At 39.8% G+C, this 8,537-nt stretch overlaps 1 long non-coding RNA gene across 4 annotated transcripts in view; it reads left to right on the plus strand.

The window, feature by feature from the left end:
• Window positions 1-305: 305 nt before the first annotated feature.
• Window positions 306-8,537, plus strand: part of LOC128317478 (uncharacterized) — a 14,240-nt gene continuing 6,008 nt past the window's right edge. For 3 of the 4 annotated variants that reach the window (XR_008301001.1, XR_008301003.1, XR_008301002.1), the window contains exons 1-4: window positions 306-1,851; window positions 2,745-2,779; window positions 7,881-7,977; window positions 8,369-8,537. The exon at window positions 8,369-8,537 is cut by the window's right edge and continues 788 nt beyond it. This is a non-coding gene — a long non-coding RNA (uncharacterized LOC128317478). The remainder of the gene's footprint in view (window positions 1,852-2,744; window positions 2,780-7,880; window positions 7,978-8,368) is intronic. The other variant, XR_008301004.1, reaches the window with a different exon arrangement.

Genomic DNA, 8,537 nt, shown 5'->3' on the forward strand with positions numbered 1-8,537 from the left:
TGATATAAAATCTAGTCATTTAAATCTAGTCAGTATGTTAAATAGACACGTGCAAATGTCAACAAGCATGTCAAAAGAGAGAGAGAGAGAGAGAGAGAGAGAGAGAGAGAGATCTTTTTATGTTTGTCAAAATAAAATAGCTGTGTTTGGGGAAACTGCAATGCATCAGCCTAGTTCTGTACTGGCATAATAAGAACAGTTCTAAAAGCATTTCTTTATTTAAAAAAAAACTTTGTTGCTGTCATTAAAATAAATAAATAAATTAATAAAATACAAAAAAGAATTAGATTAACTTAGTAAGTCAAAATAAATTGTTAATAGTGTGACGAGATATATAAGAAACACTTTTTGACTTTCCACTTTGTCTAAGCTTTCTTGCCATTCAGAAAACATAAAATACCCATGTAGAACCCGGTGTGTATGGAGGCAGGTGGAATTTCAAAGGTCCTCAGCTGAAAAGGGGCCGTCACTAGTTCACTTTCCCTCTCACTCTGGATACGGCAGTTACTGAAAGCGCAAAGAAACACAAGCAGACTGGGGGTAATATAACAAAGGTGAGAATCATCTCGCGTTACTTGCCCGCTCAACCCGCCTCTTCTCCTTCCATAGCTGAAGCTCGATCACGCCCCCGCTACCCAGCACATAATACATTTCTGCAAGCTGCTGATCTACATCCATTCATTTTCTGTAGGCTACCGCTTATCCTACATGGGGTCGCGGAGCACAAGGCAGGGGACACCCTGGACGGTGTGCTAACCCATCGCAAGGCACAATCGCACACACTCCGGTCAATTTAGAGATGCTAATCAGCCTACAACACATGTCTTTGGACTGGGGGAAGGAAACCCCCGAATCGCAGGGAGAACGTGCAAGCTCTGTGCACGCAGGCGGGAATCTAACCCCCAACCCCGGCGGTGCGCGGCAGCAGTGCTAAGCCGCCATGCTGCCGAAGGAAGGGACTTGAGCTACACATGAAGGGAAAATGTTTTTATCAAATTCTAAAGAAACACGGCCTACCATTTTATGAAGACTGACTGAAAGCCAATTTTAATGGCTATTTGGGAAGCATGTTTTCATTCATTTAGGCTTTAACGCCTTCAGAAAGTATTCACCACCCAGCAACTATTTCTCTTTTTACTGCACCATCAAATTTAAGCACTGAATAGAGTATTTATAGTCTATTTTAAAGCTTAATTGGTAAGTATTTAATGATAATTGTCCTTCTGCAGCAATTACAGATTTGAGTTATCTAGGATATGTCTCTATGAACTTTGCACATTTTAGTTCCATTCCTCAATGCAAATTTTCTCCAACTCTCCCAAGCTAGATGGAGAATGTTGGTGGATAGCAATTTTTGGTTTGTGCCAAACATTATGCTTTGCTTTAAGACCAAATGGCTCAATTCAGTCTCATCAGACCACAAAATCGTTTTCCAAGATCTCTCATATTTTCTAATATGGCCTTTTTCAAAAGTGGCTTCCTTCTGGCCACTCTCCCATAGAGGATGGATCTGTGAAGAATTGATTATATTGCTGAGGTCCCACAGGTTCTCTGATTTCAGCCAGTGAGCTCTGTAACTCTTTCAGTATTGTAGCTGGACTCTTGGACACGTCTCTAACAACTGCTTATCTTGTATGAGCACTCAGTCTGATCTTATCTTGGATCCAGTGTACGATAATGTTTGGACCGCGAAACTCTCGCGACACTCACCGGCACTGATAGGCATCGCGAGAGTTTCCAAAAAATAGCGCGGTTTTCCACCTTTCGTAAAAAGTGGGAGATGAGTAAGTTACAGCGCAGCCTTGGTTCCTGGATCAACTTCAAGTGTTTGAGCACAACACATCCTATCAGGTGAGTTATAAAATCAGAAAAATTATTATGTGATTCGTTTAAAGATTGTGAAAGTGTCAATTCAGCGCAGTTTTATCAACGTCCTGTGTAAACAGAAGTTAGGAAGCAGTTACTAGTACTAGTAGTACTAGTGTCATGGATTTTCTGGTGAGTTAAGTAACGTTATGTGTTGATGTTTCAGTGTTATGATTTATTACTTTCTTTTTCACATGCATTTAGAGTCTCCGCAGTTTGATATGCATATGAGAGGTGGATAAGATTTGAGCTCATGCAGTCATATTGTGTAGCTAAACGCAACTGAAAAGTGGGAGGCAGTGTGTGTAGATTTTTTTATTCACATTTTAAACTGGAAAATTCGTGGCGTTGAATCAGGTGCTCATAACGTTAGTTTTCTGTCAATGCTGGAGCTTCAGAATGGCGCCTTTGATGCATGTTTAATTTTCATGCATGTCTGGGCATGTTTTGTTAGAGCTAGCTAACGGTGTGCATAGAGGTTTTACTATAATTTCGTGCAAAAACGTCAGTGTTGTAATATGTGCTTAGCATCTTTGTAAAGCATGTTAATTATAACCATTTGGGTTTGTAATCAGTGCAGTGAATAACCTGACAGTCATGAAATGAAACAAAAAACGTGTTTGTTTGAAAAAATCATGGACCTCTTTCTCTCAGTTCTGAACTTGACAGTGTAGAATTAACCTTTTGTTTATAGTTTTGTTAAGTCAAATGTGGAGTGCTGTATATTTGTCACTATGGATTAACAGTAAAAAAAAAAAAAGGCTCAGTTTGCCCTGTGGAGTCTGAGAGAGCTTCTTGTAACATTGTACAAGAACGCTAGTGTTTAACAATTAAATATTTAAATTTCTTGGTAAACTTTCAATATTCTCTCTCTTCAGGCTAAAACTGGTTGATGTACGGAGTTTTCAATCAGGTAAGCTGATGTTCAGTTAACTTTAATAGACATATACTGCATAGTTTTACTAAAATGTGAATGAATATTTAGTTCAAAACACTGAAATCAATCTAAAAATCTGTCATAATTGGTTTCACACTGTATATTAAAGTTGTGGGTGGTGGTGTTTTGGGAAATATAGATTGTTAGTGGCTTGGAGGTGCAAACTTTGTGTTGCCATCTTTGATAGAAGAGTACAGTTACTTGAACACTATCATTTGCATCATAGCAGTTTTTCCACAGTCAGTCCATTACCATGTCTCTATGACATTTACATTTTACATTTACGGCATTTGGCAGACGCCCTTATCCAGAGCGACTTACAATTATCTCATTTATACAACTGAGCAGCTGAGGGTTAAGGGCCTTGCTCAAGGGCCCAGTAGTGGCAGCTTGGTGGTGCTGGGATTTGAACTCTCAACCTTCCGATCAGAAGTCCAACGTCTTAACCACTGAGCTACCACTTCCCTATGTACTAAAGGGAAGTCTATGATGACTGTGTCTGCACATTTCAGTCAGTAAATGCTTTGAACCTGTTGCATTCTGAGACAGTTGTGCATGGTGAAAGTCAGGTGGGATGTGTGTCATTAATCTGTCGAGTGTGTGGATTCAAGCAACCATTTAATGATAAAACTCTTCTCAGCCATTTGAGGACACATTTAAAACAACACGAGATGGTGGATTGTCCATTTAAAGACTGTCACTACCGTACTAATGTGTATTCCTCTTTTAATGCCCACAAAAGTAGGAATCATCCAGATTGTGAAGTCTCAGATTTTAAGAATGAGATTGTTTTGATGGATGCTGACCACTCAATGCAGAGTCAGGTTGAATGTGATGAGGCTGGTCCCTCTCAGAAGTCTCCTGAGCTTGATGCTCCTGAGTATAATCCACCAGAGTCTGTTTGTAACTCTGATGTAAATGAATTGCAAGATCAGTTGAGAAACAACTTGGCTTCATTGTTCTTGAAAATGCACAGTGTTCATGTATCAGAGCTATACAAGACATAGTTGAAAATTTGATACATATATTTTCATTGTCCAAACCTCTTGTGAGAGAGACGATCGTTAGAGTTCTGCAAGAGCATGGTCAGTCTATCAGTGATGATTCTCTCAATAAATTAGTGGAAGCTTTGATGAAAGGTAATGTCTTTGTCAGTGCTACTATGGAAGGTGCAGAGCTGTCCACTGCTAAGAGGAGGAAAACATTTGTGAGGAGTAACTACCCTCTGGTAATGCCAGTGCCATATACTGTAGATTCCAGTGGACACACAGCAGTGTATGTTCCAATACTACATATGCTCCAAACAATGTTTAAAAACGCAGATCTTCTTGACAAGATTCAAGAAGTTAAACCATCTCCACCTGGGATGTACATATCTTATGAAGATGGAACATATTTTAAAGAAAATCAGTTACTGTCAGCAGCTGGAGAGCTGAAATTGTCAATGATTTTGTATGTTGATGACATTGAACTAGCTAATCCTTTAGGAACAGCTAGAAAAATCCACAAGCTTTGTGCAGTATATTGGTTGCTTGCCAATATACCCAGTAAGTATAGGTCCAGCCTACATGTCATACAGCTAGCTCTGCTATGCAAAGTATCTGACCTGCAGAAGTGTGGTTATGAAAATATTCTGTCACCTTTGTTTAAAGACTTGCACACTCTTAAGCAAGATGGCATTTTCATTGAAACTCTTGGACTGTGTGTCAGGGGAACTCTTTTGTGTGTTGCAGCTGATAATATGGCTGCCCACGGTCTTGCAGGCTTTGTGCAGTCTTTTCAAGGACAATATGTCTGCAGATTCTGTTGCTGTACTGCAAACCAGATACAATCCACTGAAGTTTCTGAAGGAGAGTTTAGCATGAGAACAAGAGCCTGTCATGATCTTCATGTGCAGAAAGCTGTGCAAGGAGAAAATGCAAGTCATCTTGGTGTTACAGGTGAATGTGTTCTCAGGAACGCGCTGCAGCATTTCCATCCCATCACAGGTTTCCCACCTGATATACTTCATGACCTGTTTGAAGGTATTGTGCCAGTTGAGTTGGCGTTGTGCATCAGTGAGATGATTCGACTTAAGTATTTCACTCTTGAATTTCTGAACACAAAAATACGCACCTTCCCATATCAGCACTTCGACAGGCTTGATAAACCACAACAAATCCCAAAGAACTTTGCAGCCAAACTAAGTATTGGTGGGAATGGGCATGAAAATTCAACTTTACTGAGGTTATTACCACTCATGGTAGGAAGTAAAGTTCCTGAAGGAGATGAAGCTTGGGCCATACTGATGGATCTGAATGAAATTGTGCAGCTGGTACTGTCTCCATCTTTCACAGAGGAATCCATCCAGTACATGCAGACTAAATAAGTGACCACAGACAGAGCCTTCAGGCAATGTTTCCTGACTTTAAGCTCCAACCCAAACATCATTATATTGCGCACTACCCAGAACTAACAAAGTGTTTTGGGCCTCTGGTTCACTTATGGACCATGAGGTTTGAAGGAAAACATCGCTTTTTCAAAAGGGTCATACATGACACACAAAATTTCAAGAATGTCTTGAAAACTCTTGCTACCAGACATCAGCACATGATGGCGTATCATCTCGGTGCTCCATTATTTTTCAGACCCCACACACAAGCCTCAAGTGTCACTTCTGTCCAAGTTGCCACTTTGCCAGAAGTGGTTAAAGACTTCATAAAGACAAAAACAGATAGCCAAAACATATACACTACCTCAAAGGACACCATAAATGGAACAGACTATGCAAATGGAATGTTTGTTTCTGCAGGCCAGGCAGGAGGACTTCCAAAAATCAGCAGGATTGAAAATATACTACTTGTATGTATGACCGTGTACAACTTTTGGATATTCGAGGCTTTATCGAGCAACTACATTATGACCTGAGAGGACCTTGTTACCGTGCCCCTCCCTGTGTGGCGGACATACCAGTTTTTCTCCGCCGTCCTATCTGTGGTATCCCCCGGAGTAAACGCCGAAATCGTCGAAGACGTGGAAAGCGTGGAGGAGCGGCCTTGAAACTCAAGACTCACTTGGTGTTGCAGCAGTCATCTTCTGCTTGCCAGCTCTCTCTTTCTACTTCCCTGGTCGGTGATTGCTTCATCCACTGGCGGTGCTCATACACCGCTGGATTCGGCCGATTACGCCAGATTACACCCGCCATCGCGTCGCTGGGATTACGCCTCGGCTTCGTCGCGGAGGTGTAATTCTGGGAAATCTCCGCCAGTTTCGTTGAGACTCTCAGCAGTCTTATGATACAGTTCAGTCCAGGATGGCGTTGATCAATGCCCGCTCACTGGTAAATAAGACTTTTCTACTAAATGACTTTATTATGTCAGCTGGTCTAGATGTTTTATTTGTGACGGAGACTTGGCTGCAACGAGGCGATTTGACGCCACTCTCTGAACTTTTGCCTCATGACTATTCGTTCATAAACACACCAAGGGAAACTGGTCATGGTGGAGGATTAGCGCTTATTTTTAAAACGAAATATCTGTGCCGGACTTTACCCATGAATGCCTTCCACAGTTTTGAACTACAACTTTATCAATTTGATTCCCCTAATCTGCTGGTGGTGGCCTTGATGTATCGTCCTCCTAAACCTGCCAACGATTTCACTGAGGAATTTGCAGCCCTTCTAAGTGAACTTTTTATAAAAATATGATCGTCTGATGATTCTTGGGGACTTAAATATCCATATTTGTTGTATATCTGACTCTTTGTCTAAGGATTTTTTAAACCTGGTCAAATCATTTGATCTTATACAATGGGTGAATGGCCCTACTCACATCCAGGGTCATATGCTAGACCTGGTTTTGTCACATAATTTGTCTGTTTCTGATATGACTATTTCTGATCTCAACTTTTCTGATCATAAGCCTCTTCTTTTTACTGTCCCTTTCCATGCTTGGTTTGATAAACCTCATGGTGCTGTCAGATCGTCTCGCACTTTTAATGCCATTACTATCAATATCTTTGTACAATTATACAGAGAAAGTTACTCTGTTGATCTGAAAAAGTCGTTCAACTTCAATTAAACTCTTTTGTTAAAAAACTATCTATGAAACATTTCAGTCAGGATTCAGAACATTTCATAGTACTGAGTCAGTTTTATTAAAGGTGTTAAATGATATCTATATGGTAACTGACCAGGGGTATAGTATTGTTTTAGTGCTATTAGATCTTACTGCTGCATTTGATATGATTGATCACAATATTCTCATTGCCTGACTTAAGTCCTATGTGGTCTTGACGGGAACCGTTCTTAGTTGGTTTAGTTCCTTTTTAAAGGACCGGAGTCCTTTAAAAAATCCTGTTTCTTTCATCTCCGTCTTCTCTCTAAAATCAAGCCTTTCCTCTCTTTTCAGGACTTTGAGAGAGTAATTCATGTTTTTATATCATCACGCTTAGATTACTGTAACTCACTGTATGGTGGAATGAATGCCACTATCCTGGCCCGTCTCCAGTTGGTCCAAAATGCATCAGCAAGACTCTTAATGGGCCTACGTAAATTCACCCATATCACTCCTGTCCTAGCTTCTCTCCATTGGCTGCCTGTGCGGTTTAGAGTGGAGTTTAAAATCCTTGTTTTTTTTTTCAACTTAGCTCCCTCATATTTATCTGAACTGCTTTCCTTACGTATCCCTGCTCGAGCTCTTAGATCTGGTAGTCTTAGATTGCTCACTGTTCCTAGAGTTAAACTAAAGAAAGGGGGGGAATGTGCCTTTGCTGTTGTAGGCCCTAAACTCTGGAATAGCTTACCAGTTCATGTTAGATCTGCTCCTACTTTACAGGTTTTTAAATCTCTACTCAAAACGCATGTTTTTGACTTGATGGCAATCCTGGTTCTATTTCTTATATTTTGTTATATTTTAAAATAGAGTCGTTGATGTAATTTGGTTTTTAGCTGTGATTTTATTTATTTACTTTGTTTTATTTACTACTTATTTTATTTGATGCTGTAAAGCACATTGGTCAGCTGCTGCTGCTGTAAATGGTACTATATAAATAAATTAAACTTGAAACGTGTGAACAACTCTGGCTCCTTTCGTTGAAGGAACTACGAGCGCTGGTACAGTGAGCACTTAAGGTCCTTTGAGCTGACATCATCAAGCAGCTTCTCTGTGCATCAGCTGTCAGAGCTAAATGACACAGTAAGTCTCACAGCTTACAATATTGATGGGCATTTGATATTAACACAAAAAAGATCTATTTTGATCAGAGACTTACAGAATTAAAATGTTTCTTTACGTGGGGACCTGAACGGTCTCTTGGATAATTGTGGGGAAAAAATGAACACAAATCACAAACACGAAACTCCCCACCTCAATACTCCTTGAAAGACTAATAATCTGATTTTGTTTATTGCAAACAGTATGCATTTGAGATAAATGATGTTTAATCAAAACCAATGTTTAATCAAACCCATATTTTTAATTCAGGACTGAAGATTTGCTGTAAATTAATGTAATTTATTCAGAACAAATCGTGGTTGTTGCAAATGTTACTCATTTATCTATTGTCTCTTTTCTTTTCTTATAATAGAAAATGGCAGCTCAAAACTTCCTACTTCATGTCCATACCTCCACAGACATTGTCAGGAAGATGACTTTGTCTTCACGGCCACCATCTGTGGATGAGCTAAAAACAATGATCAAAGAAAAGTTTAAGCTAGACTTTGATTTTAGCTTAATATACTAAGATCCAGATTTCG

This window comes from Pangasianodon hypophthalmus, chromosome 25 (genome assembly GCF_027358585.1).
Source record: "Pangasianodon hypophthalmus isolate fPanHyp1 chromosome 25, fPanHyp1.pri, whole genome shotgun sequence".
Lineage (NCBI taxonomy): Eukaryota > Metazoa > Chordata > Actinopteri > Siluriformes > Pangasiidae > Pangasianodon > Pangasianodon hypophthalmus.